This window comes from Ursus americanus, chromosome 33 (genome assembly GCF_024610735.1).
Source record: "Ursus americanus isolate L20-20 chromosome 33, mUrsAme1.1.p, whole genome shotgun sequence".
NCBI lineage: Eukaryota > Metazoa > Chordata > Mammalia > Carnivora > Ursidae > Ursus > Ursus americanus.
The window spans coordinates 31,849,704-31,877,625 of NC_142159.1; the positions used below are offsets into that span (position 1 = coordinate 31,849,704).

Sequence of the window (27,922 nt, forward strand, 5' to 3'; positions counted from 1 at the left end):
ATAGTTGTTTGTGTTGTGAATTTGATTACTTAATTAACTGCTTAATTTTGACATTTCTGACTTCTCTGACAATAACAGTGGTATAGGCATAGGTGTTGTGATGTGTCTATTTTTTTTTCTTTTCGTAAAATATTGCCTTTGTGACACGTCTCAAAGTATTTCCTAGTTCTCAATGAAAAATTTACAAGTTATCTTTCCAAGTAAGGGAAAAGAAAACAGCTCTGAAATATCTCTTCCTTAATCCTTACCACATTGATGAAAGAACATATAAAAACCTCCTTCGTTTATCAAACATGTTTCTACTGAGTCTCTGTTTTATTTTAGGCCTTTGAAAAAGCTTTGGGAATGTAAGAATAATAAAGACAAAACTTCAGTGTTCAGTGAATTTACCTAACATTTTTGGCTTTTGTGTCTGTCACACAATTAGTTGCTGAAATTGCTTCTGTAATTCACTTACTTGAAAAATCAGTAAAAATAGGGGAACCTGGGTGGTGCCGTCGGTTAAACCTCTGGCTGTTGGTTTCTGCTCAGACGATGATCTCAGGGTCCTGAGATGGAGCCCCGCGGTGGGTTCCGTGCCAAGTGTGGAGTCCTCTTGAGATTATCTATCCTACTCCCTCTGCCCCCCCCCACTTTTGCTCACTCCTGTACTCTCTCTCTCTCAAAATAAATAAATGTTTTAAAAAATTAAAAATTAAAGGCTGTAAAAATAAAAATGCTTTTTTTTCCCGTTCATATTTTGTATCTAGTTAGTTCTTAACTTAAATGTCAATTCAATTTTCCTATCTTTGATTATAAAATTTTAATAAGGAGGACATAAGCCTATGAATTAGTCTTAATATAATTCTGAGGATAACAAATGCCAAAGAGGGTTTTTTTTTATGATAATGGTGATAGTAGTATAAAGTGTGCCCCAGATGGATAAAGATGAAAATATGGCTCATTTCTTTACACTTTCTAGCATCTTCCCTAAACTTTTTATGGTAGATCATACTGTTGTCAGTAAGGGAAATCAGCGAGCTTTAATTTTCACAATATGTATCTTTCTGTCATTAAAAATCTAATGAATAAATAATAGTGAAGTCCTGTTATTAGTCAAGTACCAAACTAAACATATTCCCATCTCTTGCCATTTTTAGCCATCACCAGGGCACTGAGAGGTAGGCATCATTCTATGCATACTACAGCTAAAGAAACTAGGGCTGCAATAATTTAAATGACTTGTAGAAGATTTGCTTGATTTGTAATTCAAAAAAAGTTAGTTGAACCCACATTATTAGGTAATTGCTCTCTGAATTGCGCTACTATATGGTAGTGGTATGGTAATGTGATGAAGCAAACTGATATATCCCATTAGTTGTTGTTAGGCAGTTATATAAATTGGATTCACTCTAATTCATCTAACTGATAACCCTCTAAAGAGTTTTTGAGAGTAAGAAACATATACATTCCTTTTTAAAATTTTTTTTACTATTTTTTTTCTAACACTTTAGATTATATGTTCAACATTATGGAGTTGAGTTAGGAAGTTTTGTTATCTTCCCCTAATAGGGTATTGAGTTTTGTTCTGGGATATGGTTTATTTTTTTTGTGGATCAGCTTAATCTTTTAAGGCTTCTTTTTAACTCTTAGACGATATGGTTTAGAATAGCTTTTACTTTGGGGTTAGATTAGTCCTACTTTAAGATAGGGTCTTTCTGGGATCTCCTAGGAGAGCTCCGAGTGCTCATTGACATCTTTCCACTCCGATGGGGTAGAATTCTAACATTCCAAACCCTCTCCAAGCTCAGGCAGTTTTCCCCAATAGTCTTCCTGTTCTCGGCCCTGCAGAATACCTGCACACGTGCGTGCGTGCGTGCGTGCATGTGGGGGGGGGTGCTGAAGACCCCAGGCTCATCTCTGCAGATTTTTATAGCTCCTTCTCTGCCGCAGTTCCCTCTGGAACGCTGCCTTACAGATTGGATTCAGTGTGGTAGCTCCAAACTCCATTCTTTATCTGCTGTGTTCACTTAGACTCGCAAGTGCTGTCGGAGGCTCCTTTTCATGCTCCATGGTCTGGAAGGTGCTACTGGCTGAATTTAGCTTCTCCCAGTGATCACAGTCTTGCACTGCCTGTAGTATAATGTCTGGAAATAGTTATTTTGACCTATTTTTTCTTTTTTCTTTTTTTTTAATTTTTATTTATTTTTTTGATGTAAAGTTCGATGATTCATTAGTTGCGTATAATACCCAGTGCACCATGCGATACGTGCCCTCCTTTTTTTTTTTATTTTTGTTCCAAATTTTATTACAAATATTTTCACACATACAATAAAGTAGAAATACTTTAAAGTGAATACCTATATACTGCCGCCTAGATTCTACCATTAGCATTTGCTAGATTTGCTTACCACAAACCATCAATCCACCCCTATTTATCCTTCTTTCAATCCATTTTATTTTTTTTATTTTTATTTTTTTAATGATTTTTTATTATATTATGTTAGTCACCATACAGTACATCCCTGGTTTCTGATGTAAAGTTCGATGATTCATTAGTTGCATATAACACCCAGTGCACCATGCAATACGTGCCCTCCTTACTACCCATCACCTGTCTATCCCATTCCCCCACCCCCCTCCCCTCTGAAGCCCTCAGTTTGTTTCTCAGAGTCCACAGTCTCTCATGCTTCATTCCCCCTTCTGATTACCTCCCGTTTCTTTATGCCTTTCTTCCCCTACCGATCTTCCTAGTTCTTATGTTCCATAGATGAGAGAAATCATGATAATTGTCTTTCTCTGCTTGACTTATTTCACTTAGCATTCTCTCCTCCAGTGCCGTCCATGTTGCAGCAAATGTTGAGAACTCGTTCTCTCTGATAGCTGAGTAATATTCCGTTGTATATATGGACCACAGCTTCTTAATCCAGTCATCTGTTGAAGGGCATCTCAGTTCCTTCCGTGATTTAGCTATTGTGGACAATGCTGCTATGAACTTTGGGGTGCATATGGCCCTTCTCTCCACTGCGTCTGTATCTTTGGGGTAAATATCCAGTAGTGCAATGGCTGGGTCATAGGGTAGCTCCATTTTTAACTTTTTAAGGGACCTCCACACTGTTTTCCAGAGTGGCTGCACCAAACTGCATTCCCACCAACAATGTAGGAGGGATCCCCTTTCTCCACATCTTCTCCAGCAATTGCTGTTTCCTACCTTGTTAATTTTTGCCATTCTAACTGGCGTAAGGTGGTATCTTAGTGTGGTTTCTATTTGAATTTCCCTGATGGCTAATGATTTTGAACATTTTTTCATGTGTCTGTTAGCCATTTGTATGTCATCATTGGAAAACTGTTCATATCTTCTGCCCATTTTATGATTTGTTTGTTTCTCTTGTATTGAGTTTGAGAAGTTCTTTGTAGCGCGCTGCTGGAGCGGGGCTGGAGGGGGCAGCGCGGGCACCAGTGGCCCGCCAGGCCTGCAACCGGAGGAGCCCCGCGCGCTGGGCCAGAGCGGAGGCGGCGGCGGGCCAGCGGGCCAGCGGGCCCGGCGGGGTGGAGGGTAGCTGGGGCCCGGCCCCCGCAGGCCGGCGCAGAGGAGGCCCGGGGTCGGGCAGCGCGGGGACTCGAGCAGCGTCCGCCGTTGATGGCAGCCGGGACGGTGAGTGCGGGGCGCGGGGAGGCCATGGCCTGGCGGGCGTGAGGCGGCCGGCGAGCGGGCCGGGCGGGGTGGAGGGTAGCCGCGGCAGGGCCCCCGCAGGCCAGCGCGGAGGAGGCTGCGGGTCGGGCAGCGCGGGGAGGCGAGCAGCGTCCGCGGCTGACGGCGGCCGGGGCGGTGAGCTCGGGGCCCGGGGAGGCCAGGGCCTGGCCGGCGTGAGGCGGGGGCGCCGCGCTTCTGCTCGGTGCCTTCGGCTCCTTGAAGGGTTTCCAGACCTTTCGCGTAAAAGCCATTTTTGTTGCTGTGTTTTAATGAGCTCCATAACCGTGGTCGCAGGGCTGCCCCGACTTGAAGGGCTGCGGCGGTGCACGTCCTGTTGTATGCTTTCATTTATTTCCCGGCCTAGCGCGCCGGCCTGGGGCCTGCCCCGGTGCCGGTTCGGACCGGCCCTTCGCCACCCCTGCCCTGGTGTCAGCGTCGCCCTCGTGCTGAGTGCGGGGGGACCCAGCACGGCCCTGCCGGCCACCGGGCGCCCACCTGCGGGAGGACAGCTGCGGGAACGGCGTCTCGAGCATGGGCTTCATCTGTATCTTGCAGTGAAGACTGATATTTTGAAGGCACATTATTTCTGTGATTCATGTCTTAGCCCATAGCGCTAACCTTGAAGAGATTTGTGGTTGGGTTTTTGGTTTCTAAGAAGGTCATAGTTTTTCCTCTTTTTCTTTTGGTTTTTTTCTCCGACGGGGGAGGGGCCAGGGGCTGAGAATGGACACCATGCTCGCTGGTACAAGTAGAGCGGAGCCTCAGTTCCCAGGGTCCTGAGAGCCAGCAGAGAGCATTTGAGCATCCGAGCATCCGACCTTGAGGTTGGGAGGCCCTCCTCCCACCTTTCTTAAAAATTGCAGCTGACTCAGCCCGGATCAAGACATCAAAACTGCAGGATCCTTGTTCTGCGGAGACACTGAGAAACCATGACTGTGAGGTTACCCCAGATCATAGACAGGTTAAGCGGCCTGTCTTTGGGAGTTCCGGCGTCTGAACACAGGTCCCCTTCCCACCTCCGCCAGCCCTCCGACACCTCCGAGACAGCAGGTTCTTGTTCAGCGCTGTGTCATCATCCAGAAGGACCAGCATGGCTTCGGCTTCACGGTCAGTGGGGACCGTATCGTTCTGGTGCAGGCTGTGTGGCCCGGAGGGGCAGCCATGAGAGCTGGTGTCAAAGAGGGAGACCGGATCATCAAAGTCAACGGCACCATGGTGACCAACAGCTCACACCTGGAGGTGGTAAACCTTATCAGATCTGGCGCCTATGTCGCACTGACCCTCCTGGGCTCTTCCCCCTCGTCCATCAGTGTCTCTGGGCTGCAGCAGGACCCTGCCCCCGCCGGAGCCCCCCCAGTCGCCCCTGTGGTCCCACCGCTGCCTCGGCCCCCACCTCTGCCCCCCCCCCCGCAGCGCATGGGGGGGGCAAACCACTGCAGGATCCCGAATTCCAAAAACATGCCACCCAGATCCTTTGCAATATGCTGAGGCAGGAGGAAAAGGAGTTACAGTGTATTTGTGAGGTATACAGCCGGAATCCTGCCAGCCTGCTGGAGGAGCAGATCGAAGGTGCCCAGAGGCGTGTCACTCAGCTCCAGCTGAAGATCCAGCAGGAGACAGGTGGCTTCGTGGACATACCCCCCCATATGGTGACAACAGCCAGAAAGCATCAGAAGGCCAGCTCTCTCTGGACTGCCAGGAGGGGGGCAGCGGCTTGGATGCTGGAACGGAGCACTTCCCCTCTCTCAGTGAGGCGCTGATGAATTGGAACTTGGCACTGTCAGACCCTGGGCTGGGCAGTCCCCGAACCTCACCTGTGATCATGGCCAGGCTGGCCCAGCACCACCGGCGGCAGGGCTCGGACGCACCAGGGCCTGGCACCAGCGAGCAGGGCGCAGACCAGAGCCCGAAGCCTTTAATTATTGGCCCAGAGGAAGATTATGACCCGGGTTATTTCAACAACGTGGGCGACATCATCTTCCAGGACCTTGAGAAGCTGAAGGCACGGCCCGCTCACCTGGGCATTTTCCTGCGGTACATCTTCTCTCAGGCTGACCCCAGTCCGCTGCTTTTTTACCTGTGTGCAGAAGTTTACCAGCAGACAAACCCCAAGGACTCCTGAAGCTTAGGAAAAGACATCTGGAATATTTTCTTAGAGAAAAATGCGCCGCTGAGAGTGAAAGTCCCGGAGGTGTTACAGGCTGAAATTGACTTGCGTCTGCGCGGCAGTGAGGACGTCCGCACCACACTCTGGGAAGTGCAGGAGGCAGCCATGCCCGAGATCCAGGGGCAGATCCAGGACTACAGAACAAAGCACACCCTGGGGCTGGGTAGTCTGTACGGTGAGAATGACCTGCTGGACCTGGATGGGGACCCTGTCCGAGAGCGCCAAGTGGCCGAGAAGCAGCTAGCCGCCCTGGCAGGCATTCTGTCCAAGTACGAGGAGGACAGGAGTGCCCCCATGGATTTCGCTCTCGATACCTATTTGGGCTACGCTGGGCTCCGTCTCCGAGAGGCATGGCCTTCCGGCACAGCTGAAAAGGCCCAGGTAGCTCCTGACAAGGACAAGTGGCTGCCCTTCTTCCCAAAGACCAAGAAGAGCAGCAATTCCAAAAAAGACAAGGATGCCTTGGAGGACAAGAGGCGAAACCCTATCCTCAAGTATATCAGGAAGCCCAAAAGCTCTTTGCAGAGCACATTTCATATTCCCTTGTCCCCTGTGGAAGTCAAACCAGGAAACGTGAGGAACATCATTCAGCACTTTGAGAACACCCAGCCGTATGACGACCCGGAGCCTGGGACGCAGCGGCTCTCCACAGGAACTACCCCAAGGACCTGCTGGAGAGCTACAGCTCACACTCAGAGATCCGCCTGGGCCGCTCTGAGAGCCTGAAGGGCTGGGAGGAGCTGAAGTGGTCCCGGAAGGTGGAGAACGTGCCCCGCTCTCGCAGTGATGTGGACATGGATGCGGCCGTGGAGGCTGCCCGCCTCCACCAGTCAGCCTTGTCCTCTGCCTCCAGCCTCTCCACAAGGTCTCTGGAGAACCCAACCCCTCCCTTTACCCCCAAAATGGGCTGCAGGAGCATCGAGTCCCCCAGCCTGGGGTTCTGCACAGATGCCTTCCTCCCCCACCTCCTAGAGGACGATTTGGGCCAGCTCTTGGACTTGGAGCCAGAGCCGGACGCCCAGAACTGGCAGCACACGGTGGGCAAGGATGTGGTGGCCGGTCTAAGCCAGAGGGAGATTGACCGGCAGGAGGTCATCAATGAGCTGTTTGTGATGGAAGCCTCCCATCTGCGCATGCTCCGGATCCTGGACCTGATCTTCTACCAGCGGATGAAGAAGGAGAACCTGATGCCCCGGGAGGAGCTGGCCCGGCTCTTCCCCAACCTGCCTGAGCTCATCGAGATCCGTAATTCCTGGTGCAAGGCCATGAGGAAGCTCCGAGAGGAGGGCCCCATTATCAGAGACATCGGTGACCTCATGCTGGCTCGGTTTGACGGCCCTGGCCGGGAGGAGCTCCAGCAGGTGGCTGCCCAGTTCTGCTCCTATCAGTCCATCGCCCTGGGGCTCATCAAGACCAAGCAGTGCAAGGAAAGCTGCTTCCAGCTCTTCATGCAGGAGGCTGAGAGTCACCCCCGGTGCCGGCGGCTGCAGTTCAGGGATCTCATCGTGTCAGATGCAACGGCTCACCAAGTACCCGCTGCTGCTGGAGAGCGTCCTCAAGCACACGGAGGGTGGCACCGCCAAGCACTAGAAGCTCTGCCGGGCATGGGACCAGTGCTGGGAAATCCTTAAGTATGTGAACAAGGCGGTGAAGCAGACGGAGAACCGGCACCAGCTGGAGGGCTGCCAGAAACACCTGGACACCACGTCCCTGGAGAGGGCCAGCAACCCCCTGGCAGCAGAGTTCAAGAGCCTAGATCTCACAGCCAGAAGGATGGTCCACGAGGGGCCCCTGACCTGGAGGATCAGCAAGGATAAGAGCTTGGACCAGCGCATGCTGCTGCTGGAGGATCTCCTGGTGCTGTTGCAGAAGCAGGACAAGAAGCTGCTGCTCAAGTGTCACAGCAAGACCGCCGCAGGCTCCGCGGACAGCAAGCAGACCTTCAGCCCTGTCCTCAAGCTCAATGCCGTGCTCATCTGCTCCGTGGCCACAGACAAACGAGCCTTCTTCATCATCTGCACCTCGGAGCTGGGCCCCCCCCAGATCTACGAGCTGGTGACACTGACGTCGTTAGACAAGAACACGTGGATGGAGCTCTTGGACGAGGCCATTTGGAACGCCACCCGGCGCCCCGGAGCTGCCCCAGTGCTCGCCCATCCCCCACCCCTGGGCGCCCGGGAGCCAGCGCAGCAGAGCCCCACCCCCAGCAGGGTCCGGCTGGATGGCTCAGAAGTGTTCCACAGTGAACCAGAGCCCGGGGAGCTGCCCGGAGCAGGCACTGGGCCCCAGCAGAGGGTTGAGGGGAAGCACGCGGGCCTCCTAGACGATCCCGAGCAGGAAGACAGCATCGAAGGGGAGCTGGGTGCCCTGCCTCACCCCTCCACATCCCTGGATGGAGAGAACAGGGGAGGCCGGATGAGAGACCCTATCCTCCTGCCCATCTCCCGTCCTCTGTTCATGGAAGGGCTCGCCGACTCAGCCCAGGAAGACGTGGAGAGCCTGCGGCACCTGATTCTGTGTGGCCTGCTGCCCGGTCGCCACCCCGAAGCGCAGCCCGCCAGGGAGCCCGACGACGGCCTGACGCCTGCGCCTTCTCTCAGGAGCAGCAGCTGGTGCCCCAGGGCACGGCCCCCCGGGGGTGAAGGGCCAGAGCAGGAGGACATGGCTCTCTGTTCTCTGGAACAGCTGCCCCCACAGGCCAGGAATTCCGGGATCTGGGAGTCTCCCGAGCTGGACAGGAACCCAGAAGAAGAGGCTTTAAGCACGAGGCGGCAGGAAGTTACAAAGTCGTGAGAAAAGGGAACTGCTTCTATGTCAGCATGCCGGCCGGACCCCGGACTCCAGCACCGAGCCCTCCCAGCCCGAGAGCATCCCTGCCTGGCGGCTTCGGGGACCCAGTGGAGGTCACAGGCGCCCTCGCCACTCCCCGCCCAGCCTGGCCCTCAGGGACGTGGGCAGCATCTTCCGCACCATCGAGCAGCTCACGGTCAAGCTCAACAGGCTCAGGGACATGGAGCTGGCCCACAGAGAGCTGCTCAGGTCCCTTGCGGGAGAGGTGTCGGGCGGCACCACACCCGTGGGCAGTTTCCACACGGAGGTGGCTAGATGGACAGACGGCTCCCTGTCACCTCCGGCCAGGGAAGCCCTGGCCTGCGACTCCAGGGACGGCCACCAGCCATGGCCGTGCTCGGAGGACGGCTCCAATGCTCCCCCGGAAGACAGCGTGGCGCCTGCGGCCTCTTCCCCAGGACTGTAACTGCCCACTCGTGCTCTGGGGACCGGCCCGAGGCAGGGGCACAGGGCAGTGGGAGCCCAGACCTCCTTCCCGCGGTGGAGGCCATGGAGAACGGGTCTAGCTGAGACCCCCGGGGGCGCCCCGCATGTCGCTTGGTCTGCTCAGGTCCCGGTCAAGTGTCAGTAGTCTCCCCTTTCCTCCAGCCGCCCCCCAAGGCCTCTCCTGAGCATGCTGACTGCATCTGAAAGGCCCCCCCAGACATGCAGGTGAAAGGAGGAGTCTCTGTGTAAATGCACTTTCTTCCTCCCTCCCCTCTTCGCAGGACCCCGGGGCTGAGGTGGGCACCCTGCTTCTCCCCTCATAGTCACTTCGGTTTCCTATAAATACATACGTGCTGTATGTGCGTCTTGCTTTGTAAATAACTTTGACCTGTTTTGTTTCTGTTCCTCGGGGGCGGAGGCAGGCCCAGAGGGACAGCTTGCATCTCCTAGTTAACAGGCCAGCTCCGGGGTCAGGGCCGAGGGGGGAGCCAGACCTGAGCACCCGGGTCCCCGTGAGTGGGAGGGTGTCCCAGCCCATGTGGCTTGAGAGCCCAGTCTCTGTGGCCCGAGCAGAGAGCTTCTCCCTGCTCCTAGGACTTGTCCTCTTCCGGGAGTTCCTGACCCCACCTCTGTCCACCCTTCCCCACCCTCTCCCTAGAGAAAAACCAGTGTATCCAGTACGGCCCTAAAAACCAGGCCCAGGAGGTGGGGCAGGGGGTGTGAATGCTGGAGTCCCCGCATTAACCCAGGACCATCGCCAGGGGCCACGGCAGCATCGGTTGCTCACCCCATGCCAGGCCCCTCCCTGCGGACCGACAGAATAGACACACTGTGCTAGGTGTATATATACATATATATATATAAATATAAATATATATATAAAATATAGAGATGGAAATGACTGTTTTCCTGTTAAAATAATGTATACTCTTATTTTCTTTCTCTCATGGTTAAGATTTTTTTTTTAAAGAAAAGTTAAATATTCTTCCAAAAAAAAAAAAGTTCTTTGTAGATCTTGGATACCAGTCTTTTATCTGTAGTATCATTTGCAAATATATTCTCCCATTCCGTGGGCTGCCTCTTAGTTCTTTTGACTGTTTCCTTGACTGTGCAGAAGCTTTTAATCTTGATGAAGTCCCACAAGTTCATTTTATCTTTTGTTTCTCTTGCCTTTGGAGATGTGTCATGAAAAAGGTTGCTTTGGCCGATGTCGTAGAGGTTGCTGCCTATGTTTTCCTCCAGGATTTTGATGGATTCCTGTCTCACATTGAGGTCTTTCATCCATTTGGAGTTTATCTTTGTGTATGGTGTGAGAGAGTGGTCAAGTTTCATTCTTTTGCATGTAGCTGTCCAATTTTCCCAGCACCATTTATTGACATTTATTGAATATGTCATCTGCAAAAGCAATTTATCTTTTTTTTTTTTCTGATTTGATCCCTTTTATTTATTTTCTTGACTGATTGCTCTGGCTAGGACTTCCAGTACTATGTTGATAGAAATGGTAAGCATGGACACCCTGACCTTGCTTCTGACTTTAGCAGAAAAGCTTTTGACCTTTTACCATTGAGTATGATGTTTGCTGTGGGCTTGTCATATATGGCTTTTATTATGTTGAAGTATGTTTCTTCTCCACTCACATTTTATGAGTTTTTTTTTTTTAATCATGAAAGGGTGTTGTATTTTGCAAATGCTTTTTCTACATCTATTGAGATTATCATATGGTTTTTATCCCTCATTTTTTAAATATAGTGTCTCACATATATTGATTTACATATGTTGAACTTTTCTTGTATTCTAGGGGTGATTCCCACTTGATCATGACATATGATCCTTGTAATTTCCTGTTGAATTTGGTTCCTAATATTTTGTTGAAAATGTTTGCATGTATATTCATCAGGGATATTGGCAGTAGTTTTCTTTTCATGTAGTGTCTTTTTTTTTTAAGATTTTACTTATTTTAGAGGGTGAGGAAGAGAGGAGAGGGAGGGACACAGGGGAAAGGAGAAGGACAAACAGACTCCACACTGAACGCAGAGCTCAACACATAGCTCTATCCCAAGACCCTGAGATCATGCTTGAGCCAAAACCAAGAGTTGGACACTCATCAGACTGAGCCACCCAGGTGCTTCTTGTGGTGTGTTTTTTGGCTTTGGTAATGCTGGCCTCATATCCTCCCTCAGTAACAATAATTTGGCAGCCAACCATGGACAATAGTGCCTTTGTGGGAGATTTGGGATCTAGTTAAGAGATTGTGAAAATCCCAGTGTAACCCATGATCAATGAGGGCCATTTTGAGTAGGCAGACCCATGCCCAGGTGGCAGACCTCACTGATCTAGTGTCTGGGTACAGATTCAGAAATGGCTGTAGTCTCCCTGTGGACTTGGCTAAACCATATTTGGTCTTGGTCTCCCCACCAACACCGTCTATCCACCAGGACCACTAAGAGTCACACTCGACTGTGCCACAGGTAGCAGTCCTGAGAACCTCAGACCTTGAAGTGGCCTGTGACTCAATTCTGGTCCCTTTTAGCCACTAGTTGTGTATGCCAAGGGACCGGGTGGTAGACACATCTGTCCATGTCCCTGAGGCAGGCCCTCTGAGCTTGGTCCAACTGTAGATCCTGATATGGCCCTTTAATTCAGTCCCAGGCTGGGAACACTCCTGCTGCCAAGCATCAAAAAGTAAAAGTACTTAGGAATAAATTGAATCAAGGAGGTGAAAGATGTGTACACTGAAAACTGTAGGACATTGATGAAAGAACTTGAAGACACAAATAAATGGAAAGATACCTTGTTCCTGGATTAGGAGAATTAATATTATTACAATGTCCATACTACCAAAAGTCATCTATAGATCTAATGCAATCCCTGTCAAAATTCCAATGGCATTTTTCACAGAAGTAGATAAAACAACCTTGAATTTTGTATGAAACCACAAAAGACCCAAATAGCCAAAACTATGGAATACCGTTCAGCCATAAGAAAGAAGGAAATTCTATTTGTGACAACATGAATGAAACTGGAGGACATTATGCTAAGTGAAATAAGCCAAACACAGAAAGAGAAATATTGTGTGATTTCACTTACATGTGGAATCTAAAAAAGTTGAATTCATCAAACCAGACAGTAACATGGTGACTGCCAGGGGCTGGTGGCCAAGGATGCGGGTGGTGGTTGAATGGGGAGATGTTGGTAAGATGATAAGTTCTGGGGCTTTAATATGTAGCATGGTGACTATAATTAATAGTATTGTATTGCATACTTAAAATATGCCAAGAGAATAGATCCTAAGTGTTCTCACCACACAAAAAGTGTAATTGTGAAAGGTGATAAATGTGTTAATCAACTTGAGGTGGTACTCATTTCCTCACAATGTATACATATATTAAGGCATCATTAACTTGTATAACTTCAAAAAACTCACTGTACAACTTAAATACATATAATTATTGTCGATCATACCTCAATAAAGCAGGAAGAAGAATGAAGGAGAAATATATACTTTCTCATAAAAACAAAACCGAGGGAATTCACTGCCAAGTAGACTTGCACTATGAATAATGTTTAATGTTTTCAGGCAGAAGTAGTGTGATACCAGACCGACACATGGATCCACCAAAGAAATGAAAAGCAGTGGGAATGGAATAAAAGAAATATGCATGGTAGCAATATGTTTTGTTGATGGCATAAGTAAAAGTAGAATTTATGACAAAAAAAAAATCACCCAAAGGATGAGAGTGAGGAATTGGGGATATACTGGTGTAAATCTCTTTTACGACACATCAGGTAGTGGAATTATTTGAAGTTAGACTTCGATTAAATGTTTTTAATCCTAGAACAACAATTTAAAATATTTTAAAAAGATATAAATAATAGGGAAATGATGAAGTTAAAATGGATTCATAAAAACTAACACAAAAGGGGGCAGAAAAAGAACTGATTAGATAGAATAAATAGAATGCAATTAGCAAAATGGTAATTTTAATCTAACCATATCAGAAATTGGATTCAATATAAATGATCTAAAGAAACCAAGAGACTGGGATTATAAATTAGAACTAAAAGGAAGACCCAACAATATGCTGTCTACTTAAAAAAAAAAAAAAAGACTATAAGTAAAATAAAATCTAAAAAATAATTAAAAAAGTAAAATACATACTATTCAAACATTAAACAAAAGAAAGTTGGAGTAGCTACATTATATTAGACAAAATAGACTTCAGAATGAGGAACATTACCAGAGAGAAGGACATCTCATGATTCAAAAGGGGTCGTTTCTTTTCTTTCTTTCTTTCTTTCTTTTTTTTTTCCAAAAGGGGTCATTTCTTGCGGAAGATATAACAGTTCCAAAGGTGGGAGGTACCCAACAACAGAGCTTCAAAATAGATAAGCAAAATCTGATCAAGGTGAAATTAATTCAAAGAGTGAATTTTACTGTATATAAAGTAAAAAGAAATACATTTAAAATAGAATATATTAAAGATGATTCCACTTACATAAGTTTTAAAACAGGTAAATCTATTTTTTAGTGGATGAATAAAAAGTATAAAGCAAAGAAGTTTACACGAGAAGTTAGGGGGAGAATTAGGGGTGATAAAAACAAAGGGACTTCCAGAGTTCTTGCGATGCCCTACTTGTCTTTGGTAGTGGCTATTGGATGTTTGCTGTATATTTATTATACTTTACATATATGTTTTGTGCATTTTATGCTGCATATTGTATTTTATAGGAAAGTTGTAAAATAATTTTTAAAATAAAACCATGGGGAACCCAATTGAATCAATTCTTTTCCAAGTATCATGCTATGTAAAATTTTGCTTCTCTGATTTATATTGTCTCATTATACAATTAGAACACTATAATTTATTTAGCTTCCTTTCTTGCTTTCGATTCTGGGATGCTCAAAGATGTTTATTCTGAAATTGAAGTTTTATTTACTGATCTGTTGTTTCTCACAATATTATGTTTCTTATGTATGATGAGTGTGCTGGTGTGTCATATATTTTATTAAGCTTTTTTGTACTTTATTTGGGTGTGTATTTATACCTACTATATCTTCTGACAGACATCTGACAGCATTCTTTTTTTAAGACATCCGTTTTTTTAAAGCAGTTTCAGGTTTACAACAAAATTGAGAGGAAGGCACAGAGATTTTCCCATATATCCCCTGTGTGAGTGCACACACACACACACACACACACACACACACACACACACACTCCTCCATTGCCTCCCCCATTACTGACCACTCACCAGAATGGTACATTGTTACCAAGGATGAGTGGACATTGACATCATCATAAGCACCCAAAGTCCACAGTTTACCTTAAAGTTCACTCTTGGAGTACATTCCATGGTTTTGGACAAATATGTAATGATCCAGCCATCCTTATAATAGCATACAGGGTATTCTCACTGCCCTAAAAATCCTGTGTCCTCTGTTAATCTTTCCTCCACCTCCACCCCTGGCAAGCGTTATTTTTTTTCCCCTGGGTCTCCTTAATACAGTTGGAAAAAGTAGACTCTCCAGGGCTGCCAATCACAGTGCCTTAGTAACAAACAAGGAAGCAGCACAGCGCCTGCAGGCCTCCCTAGCACCAAGAGCACATGCACAACGGTTGCAAGCTAACTGGCTGCAGGTGCACTCTCCCCAACGGCTTCCGGGCAGGAGCCAATAAGGCGCATGCTCAGGCACAGACTTCCCCGCCCCCCGCCTGGCGCCTGGCTCTGGAGTCCACTTTGGCGTGGGGAATGGCCTCCGGTCCTGCAGCGCCGAGCCGGGCTCCTGAGCCCCAAGTAAATCTCCAGGGAGAGACTCGGTCAGCCCAAGGTAGGGAGGCATGGCCAGCCACATCAACTCACTGTTTGAATTTTTAATCTTGCTGTTTGAACACTTTTAAGGTTTCCTTCTTGTCCCTGATATTCTCCTGCCGAATGTATCAAACCTAAGCGGTAAAGTTTGAATCTTGGGAAACATGGTGGAAATGCTTCTATGTGGGTCGTTTTTTACCTCTTACCCTGTATAAATCTTTTTATTGTCTCCATAGTTCTGCTCTTTCCAGAATGTCATAGTTGGAATCATACGGTTTGTAGCCTTTCCAGACTGGTTTATTCCACTTAGTAATAGCATTTAAGGTTCCTCCATGTTTTTTCATTGTTTGATAGCTCATTTCTTTCTCTTTTTTAAAGTTTTTATTTAAATTTCAGTTAACGTATAGTGTAATATTAGTTTCAGGTGTAGAATTTAGTGGTTCAACACTTATTCAACACCTGGTGCTCATCACATGTCCTCCTTAATCCCCATCACCTATTTTATTTTTAAGGGAAATTCAATTCTTTGTTAGAACTCTTTAGATCAGTGTTTGCAAACATTTACCTGGGGACAGGGACTGAGAACTACCCACACCATTCTTTCCCCAGCTTCTGCCTGAAGAAGCGGGACTTAGATGAATAGAGTAGCAGCAAGGTCTTCCACTTTATCATTGCCTAGCTCCTGCTCCCGGGCCTGAAGTGCTTTTATGACCTGGTAACCGGGTCCTGGGTAGCGTTGGTGGACCTCTGGGTCGCTGCCTCCAGGGCTGCTGCAGGGTAGCTCCAGGTGGCCGCCTCGCCGGCTGTGCCGCAGGGGAGCTCCGGGTAGCCTCCTGGCGGGCTGCACAGGGGGGAGTTCCGGGTAGCCGCCTCCCGGGCTGTGCAGGGGGGAGCTCGGGGTAGCCTCCTGGCGGGCTGCACGGGGGGGGGGGGGGGGGGGCGAGGGGGGGAGGGGGGAGGGAGGAGAGCTCCGGGTGGCCGCCTCGTGGGCTGCCCAGGGAGGAGCTCCGGGTTGCCGCCTTGTGGGCTTCGCCAGCGGTAAGCTCCGGGTAGCCTGCATCACGGGGTGGGAGGGGGGTAGCTCCGGGAGGCCGCCTCGCGGGCAGCACGGGTGGGGGGGGGGTAGCTCCGGGTTGCCGCCTCCGGGGCAGCGCTGAAGGGAGCCTCGCAGGGGGGGGGGAACTCCTGGTGGCCGCCTTGCGGGCTTCGCTGGGGGGAGCTTAGGGTCGCCGACTTGCGGGCAGCGCCGGGGCAGGGGGAGCTCCGGGTAGCCTCCTGGCGGGTTGCGCCTGGGGGAGCTCCCGTTAGCCTCCTGGCAGGCTGCGGGGGGGGGGGGGGGGGGGGGAGGGAGCTCCGGGTGGCCGCCTCTTGGGCTGCGCTGGGGGTAGCTCCGGGTAGCCTCCTGGCAGGCTGTGAGGGGGGGGAGGGGGGAGGGGGGAGAGCTCCGGGTGGCCGCCTCGTGGGCTGCGCCAGCGGTAAGCTTCGGGTAGCCTCCTGGCGGGCAGCACGGGGTGGGAGGGGGTAGCTCCGGGTAGCCTCCTGGTGGGCAGCGCAGGTGGGGGGGGTAGCCTCGGGTGGCCGCCTCTTGGGCAGCGCCAGGGGGGAGCTCTGGGTCGCCGCCTCCCCGACAGCGCTGAGGGGAGCCTCTAGGCAGCACCGGGGGGAACTCCGGGTCGCCTCTTCGCGGGCTTCGCTGGGGGGAGCTTCGGGTCGCAGCCTCGCAGGCAGCGCCGGGGCGGGGGGGAGCTCCGGGTAGCCTCCTGGCAGGCTGCGCGCTCTGGGGGGGGGGAGGGGAGGGGGTAGAGCTCCGGGTGGCTGCCTCATGGGCTGCGCCAGCGGTAAGCTCCGGGTAGCCTCCTGGCGGGCAGCGTGGGGTGAGAGGGGGTAGCTCCGGGTGGCTGCCTCGCGGGCAGCGCGGGTGGGGGGGGTAGCCCCGGGTGGCCGCCTCCCGGGCAGCGCTGAGGGGAGCCTCGCAGGCAGCACCGGGCGGAACTCCGGGTTGCCTCTTCGCGGGCTTCGCTGGGGGGAGCTTCGGGTCGCCGCCTCGCGGGCAGCGCTGGGGCGGGGGGAGCTCCGGGTAGCCTCCTGGAAGGCTGCGCGGGGGGAGGGGGGAGAGCTCCGGGTGGCCGCCTCGTGGGCTGCGCCGGCGGTAAGCTTCCAGTAGCCTCCTGGCGGGCAGCACGGGGTGGGAGGGGGTAGCTCCGGGTAGCCTCCTGGCGGGCAGCGCGGGGTGGGAGGGGGGAGCTCCGGGTGGCCGCCTCGCGGGCAGCACTGAGGGGAGCCTCGCAGGCAGCACCGGGGGGAACTCCGGGTCGCCTCTTTGCGGGCTTCGCTGGGGGGAGCTTCCGGTCGCCGCCTCGCGGGCTTCGCTGGGGGGAGCTTCGGGTTGCCGCCTCGCGGGCTTCACTGGGGGGATTTTCGGGTCGCCGCCTCGCGGGCAGTGCCGGGGCGGGGGGAGCTCCGGGTAGCCTCCTGGCAGGCTGCGCTGGGGGGGGGTGGGGGGAGAGCTCCGGGTGGCCGCCTCGTTGGCAGTATCGGGGCTGGGGGAGCTCCGGGTAGCCTCCTGGAAAGCTGCGCGGGGGGAGGGTGGAGAGCTCCGGGTGGCCGCCTCGTGGGCTGCGCCGGCGGTAAGCTTCGGGTAGCCTCCTGGCGGGCAGCACGGGGTGGGAGGGCGTAGCTCCCGGTAGCCTCCTGGCGGGCAGCGCGGGGTGGGAGGGGGTAGCTCTGGGTGGCCGCCTCGCGGGCAGCGCGGGTGGGGGGGGTAGCCCTGGATGGCCGCCTCTCGGGCAGCGTCGGGGGAGCTCCGGGTGGCCGCCTCAGGGGCAGCGCTGAGGGGAGCCTCGTAGGCAGCACCGGGGGGGAACTCTGGGTCGCCGCCTCAGGGTCTTGGCTTCGCTGGGGGGAGCTCCGGGTGGCCGCCTTGGGGGAAGCGCCGGGGGCGAGCTCTGGGTCGCAGCCTCGCTGGCGGGGGGGGGGGGGGTGGGGGGGTGGGGGGTGGGGTTGGGGAGCCTCGAGGGCAGCGCCGGGGGAGCTCTGGGTCGCAGGCTCCGGGGCAGCGCCGGGGCGGGGGAGCTCCAGGTAGCCTCCTGGCGGGCAGTGCAGGGTGGGAGGGTGTAGCTCCCGGTAGCTTCCTGGCAGGCAGGGGGTGGGGGGTAGCTCCCAGTGGCCGCCTTGCTGGCAGTGAGGGGGGGGGCTTACAGGTGGCTGCCTCACAGGCAGCCTTCAGGGGACCGCGGGGTCGCAGCCTCGCGGGCAGCCTCAGGGGACCACTGGGTGGATGCGTCCTGGGCAGGGACCTCCTCTGAGCTTTGTGCCCGGAGTTGGTGGTGATAGTCGGCTAAATTCATGATCGTCTTGGCTACATCTTTCTGGTAATAAGGCCGACCAAATTCAAGATATCAGCTTCGCCCTCAGGGTCCCACTGGTTAACATGAAGTAGGGTCTGTGATACACACTCCACATGCCGGATGTGCTCTCTTCCAGCATAAGATCGCTTCCACCAGCCAGCCTCGAGGTGAACTGCCTTCGGACTCTTCAGATACTCCGAGTGGAACCAGTAGGGCCGCTTGCTGAGGTTACGGAGCACGTGAATAGCGTCCCTTCTCGCTGCTCCCCCTGCACGAGCATCAGAAACCGCCTTTAAGAGAAGCAAACTGGTATGTGCGGAGACACACGTGCTTTCCCGTGGTTTTAATGGGACCAGTGTTCCTGAGGGGTTGGAATGACTCTTTCATGGAAAGCCTATATATATAGGACCTGGGAGCCTCCCAGTTTAGTAATATGATTTTGTTAGATCCGTGTTCACATTTATATTATTATGACCTTGTAAAAAGTATCTGTAGCTGCAGAGTTTGCTATAATTTCTTGCATAAAGTTTTGTTTTTCTTGATGTCCTTAATTGCTCTTTTGCTCAAATGCTTCTTTTTCTTTTAAAATGCTTATTTTTCTACCTCCTCCTTTATCTCCATACTCCCCAGCTGTGTAAATTTCTTCTCTGGACCTTCACGCACAGCAGGAACTTTATCATTTCATCTTGAGAGTACTGCTCCTTCAGTCTTGACTGCTCCAGTCTGGGTTAGCTGCTTTCAGGCCCACAGTCCTGTGGGTTACTATAGCCGTTCCTGGTCTTAGATCCTGGGCTCTCTGGATCCCGTGACTTCCCTTCTTTTGTGTGCGTGCACATTTGGTTTTGTTGTTGTTTGTGAAGTAGATTTTACAGTAGTAGCAAGAGAACCCAGGCAACGATTCCTGAGTTGCTCTGTGATCATCTCCAAGAGGACCCTTGTTTTTACTATAGTTCTCTTTCCCACTTTATTTCTGATTAGCTTCCAGGAAGCTGAGGATGAGGTAGCTGAATTCCAGGAGGGAAGCAGAAAATGAGAGACAGAGTTGTGGGCACAATTAGTTTAGGCTGAATGAAGAAATAGAGACTTGCAGGCTGGTAAGGAGACTGCAGCTTGAAGTGGAAGCTTTGAAGGCAGTGGTGGCAGTGGGTGCCGATGCCTAATGTGCTAGGTTTATCAAAATGAGAAATATACTTTTTCAGGTGGAACTGAAGAGCGGTCATCAACAGCAACAACAACAACAGAATAAGCGTCAAGTAAATTTTTGAAATAAAATGTTTTCTTTCACGGAACCAAGGGAAAGTGGTTTAGAGTTTAGAAGTTCACTTAGAAACTTCATAGCTGTCAGTTTTCTAGCTATAATGTTCCTATAATTTTCAAAGGCTGATTGTTTTGACAGAGTGCTTCCTTCTACAGGACTTTATTTTTTTATTTTTATTTTTTTTAATGTTTTTTATGACATTATGTTAGTCACCATACAGTACATCCCTGGTTTCTGATGCGAGGTTCGATGATTCATTAGTTGAGTATAACACCCAGTACACCATGCAATATGTGCCCTCCTTACTACCCATCACCAGTCTATCCCATTCCCCCACCCCCCTCCCCTCTGAGGCCCTCAAGTTTGTTTCTCTGAGTCCATAGTCTCCCATGCTTCACTCCCCCTTCTGATTACCCCCCTTTCTTTATCCCTTTCTTCCCCTACCCATCTTCCTAGTTCTTAATGTTCCATAGATAAGAGAAATCATATGATAATTGTCTTTCTCTGCTTGACTTATTTCACTTAGCATTATCTCCTCCAGTGCCGTCCATGTTGTAGCAAATGTTGAGAACTCGTTCTTTCTGATAGCTGAGTAATATTCCATTGTATATATGGACCACAGCTTCTTAATCAAGTCATCTGTTGAAGGGCATCTTTGTTCCTTCGGCGATTTAGCTATTGTGGATAATGCTGCTATGAACATTGGGGTGCATATGGCCCTTCTCTTCACTACGTCTGTATCTTTGGGGTAAAGACCCAGTAGTGCAATGGCTGGGTCATAGGGTAGCTCCATTTTTAACTTTTTAAGGGACCCCACACTGTTTTCCAGAGTGGCTGTACCAACTTGCATTCCCACCAACAATGTAGGAGGGATCCCCTTTCTCCACATCCTCTCCAGCAATTGCTGTTTCCTGCCTTGTTGATTTTTGCCATTCTAACTGGTGTAAGGTGGTATCTTAGTGTGGTTTCTATTTGAATTTCCCTGATGGCTAAGGATTTTGAACATTTTTTCATGTGTCTGTTAGCCATTTGTATGTCCTCATTAGAAAAGTGTCTGTTCATATCTTCTGCCCATTTTATGATTTGTTTATTTGTTTCTCTTGTATTGAGTTTGAGAAGTTCTTTGTAGATCTTGCATACCAGTCTTTTTTTTTTTAATGATTTTTTATTATATTATGTTAGTCACCATACAGTACATCCCCGGTTTCCAATATAAAGTTCGATGATTCATTAGTTGCGTATAACACCCACTGCACCATGCAATACGTGCCCTCCTTACTACCCATCACCGGTCTATCCCATTCCCCCACCCCCCTCCCCTCTGAGGTCCTCAAGTTTGTTTTTATAGTCCATAGTCTCTCATGTTTCATTCCCCCTTCTGCTTACACCCCCTTTCTTTATCCCTTTCTTCCCTTACTGGTCATCTTATTTCTTATGTTCCATAGATGAGAGAAATCATATGCTAATTGTCTTTCTCTGCTTGACTTATTTCATTTAGCATTATCTCCTCCAGTGCCGTCCATGTTGCAGCAAATGTTGAGAACTCGTTCTTTCTGATAGCTGAGTAATATTCTATTGTATATATGGACTACAGCTTCTTAATCCAGTCATCTGTTGAAGGGCATCTCGGCTCCTTCCACGATTTAGCTATTGTAGACAATGCTGCTATGAACATTAGGGTGCATATGGCCCTTCTCTTCACTATGTCTGTATCTTTGAGGTAAAGACCCAGTAGTGCGATGGCTGGGTCATAGGGTAGCTCAATTTTTTAATCATGACATTTGCTTACCATCATATTGTTTCACTCATTACTTAGTAACACTAAATATAATTTTAAATTTAATGTGTTACAGGTTGAATTGTGTCCTCTCCAAAAGATATGTTCTCGTCCTAACCCCTGATGTCTCAGAATATAGCCTTATTTGGAGATGGGGTCTTTACAGAGGCAATCAAGTTAAAATGAGATCGTTAGGGCTGTCCCTAATCCAGTACGATGATGTCCTTTTAAAAAGGGAAAATTCAGACCTAGAGACAAACATGCGTAGGAAAAAGAAAAAATTAAGACCTAGGGAGAAAACAACTGTCTATAAGCCAAAAAGAAAGGCCTGGATCAATTCTTTCCCTCATGACATTCAGAAGGAACCAAACTTGCCAACATCTTTATCTTGAGATAAATTTCTGTTGGCTAACCCACTCAGTTTGCAGTAATCTGTTACAACAGCCTTAGGAAAGTAATACAAGTATATTCGTTCCAATTTTATATGAAAACTTTCCATTCTAAAATCCAGTATTTTATATTATCTTAATTTTTAATTCTTTAAAATCAGTTCATAATGATTAGTGGTTTAGTACTGTATAAACATTGTTTAAACATATTTATAGACATGAAATTTTTCCTTGCCTTTCTTCCATGATATTTGCCTTTACCTGTTATAATTCTTCCTCTCTGCCCATTTATTTCCTAAATCTTTTACTGACTTCTTTACTAAACAATTCATGTGAGAATTCCTGTCTTGTCCATCTCCTCTTTCCCTTAGGCCATCTTGTATATATATCAACTACGTCCGTATAGCTGTGTAGGTATATAGTTAAGTTATTAGTAGGTCACCTAGGCAACCCCAAATACTGACTCATCTAATGGCGTGACAGAGCAGCAGGGCCAAAGATTTCATCAAAATGTGAATGTACCCCGAGTGACTCAGTACCAGAAGCATATGAAGAATGGAGGAGAAATAAATTTTGAAATGTACATAACTGAAAATTCTTCTAATGTTCAATGAATAACATGCAATTAGAGAATTTGGTTCTCAAGTAATAGAAGTTCTTTCTTTTTGGGTATATGCAAAGATAAGCACACTATTTTTTAGTGGCAATTACACAAAATAGAATTTATCAGAATTCCTGTGTTTGTAGGGTACAAACCTGTGAAGTCAGTGAGTATGAAAGTAACAACTTGTGTGAAGGAAACTTGAGATTTTTCCCAAATTTGAAAACAATCCTTAAAGTTATATGATATTGCATTAACAAGTTATAATGCTAAAAATATTTTTTTAAACAACCAATGTTTTAAAAAAATCAACCATGCTAGTGGAAAAGTAGAATTTTCTTTTTATTATTTGTATGGAAAATTACACTGAGGCATCAAGGTGGCTTAGTTGGTTAAGTGTCTGATTTTTGATCTCAGCTCAGATCTTGATCTCAGGGTCATGAGTTCAAGGCTCGTGTTGTGCTCTAGCTGGGCTGGAGTCTAGAAGGAAGGCAGGGAGGGAGGGAGGGAAGGAGGAAGGAAAGAAGGAAGGAAAGGGAAGGGGAAGGGGCAAGGGAAAGGGAAAGGAAGGAAAAAGGGAAGGGAAGGAGGGAGGGAGGAGGGAAGGAAGGAAGGATGGAAGGAAGGAAGAAAAAGAAAGAAAGAAAGAAAGAAAGAAAGAAAGAAAGAAAGAAAGAAAGAAAGAAAGAAAAGAAAGAAAATTATATCACCAAAGCACTGGAATTTGAAGAGGAGGTCAAAGAGTACCCAGCCAAAAATATCAGAAAAGAAGTGTTACAGAAGTACGTCAGAAATAAATAGCATAAAAATACGTTATTTCTCTGGACTTTGTGATGTTTAAGGTATTAGTTTTTTAAAATTTGTAATTTATTATTTCTTTTCTCATTCTAAGTAAATGTCCCTGTCTGTATGTAATTCTGCATTTATGTTTTTTTATTTTGTGAACTATATAATATCATCCTTTAAAAACCAAACTAAATGTATCCCAACTTAACTTTTCAAGCCAGATTTCAAATATGCCTTTTTCAACATCACCTGACATGAGGAGGGTAGAGTAGAAAAGGTCAGAGTTAAAAAAAGATAGTACTTTTACCATGGTTAAAATATCTTATTTTGTGAATTTCACACACACACAAAATCTGATTGTGTGAACCCATTGCTAGCAGCTCTCCCAGAGCTGTAGAAGGGGCTTGGACAATTGAAACTCCCCAGTAAATCTTCTTGTGCCCCGCACTGAGTATCAGCCCATCCTTTCTCCATAATTCTACGGCCATAGGTTCAGTCATTCATTGAATAAATTTCGGCAGGGCATTTAGTACATATGAGGCTCTGTTCTAGATGTGGGTGTAGAAACAGCGAATAACAATCCATGTTCCCACAGAGCTTTTTTGTCAGGTGGGGAGAGGGGAACAACCAATTAGCAAGTAAATACATAAATAACCAAGACTATTTTAGATAGTCATATCAGCAATGCAGGAAATAAAATAGGAATTGATAAAGATGACTGGGGTAATGAGCAACCTGAGATAGAACTAGAAGGTGATTCTAAGAAGAAAATATTCTGAGACATAATAATAAACATAAACCATTTCTATAAATATTTTAGGAGAAATAATTTTAGAGAGAGAGGGTGAGCACACATGTGAGTGGGGAGGAGGGGCCGAGGCAGAGGGCGAGAAAGAATCTCAAGCTGACTCTCTGCTCAGCTGGGAGCCCTATGTGGGACTGGATCCCAGGATCCTGAGATCATGACCGGAGCTGAAATCTAGAGTCAGACACTCAACAGACTGAGCCACCCAGGCACCTTAGAAATTATTATTTTTTAAATAATTTGTTATTTATTTGAGAGAGAGAGAGCAAGCACGAGCCGCAGGGTGGAGAAACAGAGGGAAAAGAAGAAGCATGCTCCCCGCTGAGCAGGAAGCCTGACGTGGGGCTTGATCCCAGGACCTCAAATTCATGACCTGAGCTGAAGGCAGATACTTAACCGACTGAGCCACCCAGGTGCCCCTCAGAAATTATTTTAAGTAGAGTAAATAATAAATGCAAAAGCTCTGGGCAGAAAACTGTTGCATGTTCAAGGAATCTAAAGATGGTAGTGTTGGCTAGAGCAGGAAAGAAGAGAAAGGTAGGAAATGAGGAAGGGGTGAGAGCATGATGTTAGACTTTCAAGGCAGGACTGTTGGACTAATTGCAAAAGGCTATTCCTTCCTGAATGTTCCAAAGGCACTTCAGATTTAACATATTTAAAACCAAATTCGCCATCTTTCTTCCACCAGCATGTTCCTGCTTCTACGTTGCCCATCTCATTTAATGACATCATCTCCCCTCAGTTGCCCGAAATAAAAGAATCTCCTACTCTGCCCTGTAATTCTTCCCTGATTCCAAATCTAGTTTATTAACAAATCTTATTTGCTGATTCTTCCTCACAAATCTCTCTTGTCCTGCGCCCCTTTCCAGGTCACTGCTCCTCTTCCAGTTTACCCCTTCACCATCTCCCCTGCAGTTTCACCTCACTTCCCTCTTAGAGACCCACTGCTTTTCCTTTTATTTCCTTGAGTTAGTCTTTACACAGCAGCCCTCATGAGCTTTGCAAACAATGATCGGTCATGTCGCTCTGTTGTTAAAACGCCTCCAAATGGTCCATCACCGCACAAATAAGAATGTCTACACCATTAGACATGGAATCCAAGATCCTTTAGGTCTGACTATTGCCTGTGACTCCAGTCTCCATCACACAGATTAATTCTCCAACAAAACCAAACTACTTTCAATTTCCTTTATGTTCCCACCGCTTCAAACCTTTATTCTTTGCACATGTTGTTTTTGACATTTGGAACGACTATTCCCATTACGTCCCCTGCTGTGTCCCTGCAAAATTCACCCTGAAAAGCCTAGGTTTAGTGTCCATGTTTTTTGGTAACACTTCTCTTGAAGCTTTCTCTCCCCACCACACACCACCACCAGGACTTGACCTCTCATTGCCTCTGTTTGTGCTGCTTTTTGCACATAGAATCATTTTAGAAGTCTGGTTTCCCCCTGTTGATACCCATTAGAATGATTTGATGCCTGTACTTCAAGCAATGTGATGAGGAGCCTACAGAGCTTGTCCCTGAACAGTACAGCTATCGATCACAAAAATAAAACGTTAGACCTACAGGGAATTTTTATCATTAAGGTGATCCCTTCATCATACAAATGAAGGAACCAATAACCAGAAAGGTTAAGCAGCCAACAGCACCCTAACTAGTTTTTTCTGGAGCCCATAGTAACTTCGTATCTCCTGCCCCCAGAGCTTTAGCCTCCGGCTTTGTGTGCCATTGGGGATTTCTCCCCTCCTCTCCCTTATTTACGTTCATGGATGTTATCTTCAATGGAAAGCTGATCGGTAGCTATGGATGCATTTACTTTATATTAAGCACTCTACCAACATTCGTGAAGGGATGAAATAAAAGGCTTGAGTTTGTAATGATCTAATTGATACTGTCAAGGGAGTGAGACTAAGCTTAGGAAGCCTATGGCTTCATTCCTTAATTCTTTTGTCAAACATTCCCTAATCACCTTTAATATGCAAAATGCCACACTTTGTGTTGAGAATGAAAAGGCAAACAGAAAATGTGCTCTTTGCACGCCAGAAAGTCACAGAGAAATAAAACACATGATCATAATACTAAAGCAAAGTTAGAAAAGCCATACTGAAAGTGTGAATAAATCAAGAAGTGCATGGTTCTGGAAATCTCTTAGGAAAGAGTCACCGAGTTTTTTTAGAGAAGATTATATTTGAGCTATACATTCCTTCATTTATTCATTCATTATTATTCATTTATTTATTATTAACGAGCACTTAGCTTGTTAATAACAAATTTTTTAAGAAGACAAAACTAAAGGATGAATCATGAAATAACTGCTCAATCAGTGTTATTTTTAGGGGCAGCTTGACTTAATCTCATTGACAGTGCTGCTTTATTCATCACACCATGAAACTAGATTCAAGGAATCTTCAAGGAAAGCATCTGAATGCAGGCCCTGGCACTTCTGCAGAGCAAGTTTCTTCATTCCGAATCTGTGGAATAGACCAAAAACCCGAAGCATCTGGCAGGATATGTGGCAGCTGGAAAATCCCCTAACCACATATTTTAAAGCCCGTAAGATGCTTGTGGTTTAACACGTATATGTCGTTATTCTAACATTCACTAAAATAAAATGCAATTACACATTACTGAATACTATTGATTTTCTCTTAGGATAATTTCGGCTGTTAATTCCCTCAAATAATATCTTAGAACTCACTTGTGTGCTAAATGGAAACCCAGAGAATAATTTACATTTTTCTTTTTAGTGAAGATATAAATGAATTAAAACTTTAGAAAAAATAACCCAAGGCCCTCAAGAACTGATTATCCCCCTTTCTTTAACCTGAATTCTCCTTTTATTAAGAAAGATTCACTATTCAGGGAACATTTTACCTTCATTCATAAAATGGAGTCTTTCATTTCTGGGGACTCATGACAAATGAACAAATGAAGGGACAGATGAAGACTCATTAAGGGACTTGTTTGAATTTAAATGGGGGAAAAGATTTCAAATAGGTAAATTAAATATGCAGATATATGTGCATATATGTATCTGCATATACATATACTTGCCTGTGGTTTTCTTCAGTAAGTTAATTTATAGTTTTTTTTTTTTACTTTAATGAATAGGAAATGGGTGTGCATATGAATGGGTTTTAATCTTTGCAGCAGTTCCACGATGTCTCCATTGCTTTTCACTTAAGAAAACATATCCAGCCTTTGCCCACCTAAATCAGGATATTTCCATTAGAAGAAGAAGGAGGAGGGGAAGAAGGAGGAGGAGGAAGAGGGGGAGGAGAACCACCTCACCAGGTCCAGTGTGATGCCTTGTTTTACATTAGGTGTTAAAGAAATCTGTACAAATGTGTGCAGCTGTTTCCCTTCAGTCAGTGATAGTATTTATTCGGAGACCTCCTACAATTTCATGGCCGATGACTCCTGTTGCCATAAACCATTCAGAGGGAAAGGAAAACCCAATGAGTAATCACTGTGCACTGAAAATGTCATTGTAAAAGTAAGGTGGCAGAGACAAGGCCTCTAGAGTTGAACTCTGAAGACCCAAACCAACTCTAATCAATCTGTTAGATTTTGTTACTCAAACTTGGTAGCATTTTTATGCTGCTTGAGCCATTTAATATTATTTTAAACAATGCCTTTACTTTAACATGAAATACTAATTAACCATTGTGAATTCCATTTTTTTTATCCCCTTTCCCTTCCATTGGCTATATAACAGTGATTATAGTTCTGTAAAATGCCTTGTTTTCTTCATTTTTATTAGAAAAACTAAATTAATAAACTTGAAACCTTTCATTAAAAGAAGTTCTTCAAAATTTAGTATCTTAATGTTCAAAATAAGTAACTAAAGGGTAGCATAAGAAAATTTTTAAAAAAGGGATAATCCTTGATCTATAATGTGTGTACATATATACACAAAAATGATAGATAGATAGATGATAGATAGTCATAACATTATTAAAGCAACATTTTCTAGCCTGGGATATATTTTCAAAAGAAAATAGAAGCATACGCACCTAATTTTATTTACA

General features: G+C 47.3%; 1 long non-coding RNA gene and 2 pseudogenes across 1 annotated transcript; 2 read left to right on the top strand and 1 right to left on the bottom strand.

Moving 5' to 3' along the window:
• The first annotated feature begins 4,602 nt into the window (after positions 1–4,602).
• LOC148107269 (rho guanine nucleotide exchange factor 11 pseudogene) lies at positions 4,603–9,096 on the top strand (annotated as a pseudogene).
• A 5,660-nt stretch (positions 9,097–14,756) lies between these two features.
• LOC148107270 (uncharacterized) lies at positions 14,757–26,965 on the top strand. The gene is made up of 3 exons (XR_015722687.1): positions 14,757–14,946; positions 18,411–18,583; positions 26,228–26,965. It is a non-coding gene; the product is annotated as an uncharacterized LOC148107270 (long non-coding RNA).
• LOC148107271 (uncharacterized) lies at positions 15,559–18,274 on the bottom strand (annotated as a pseudogene).
• Positions 26,966–27,922: the final 957 nt, after the last annotated feature.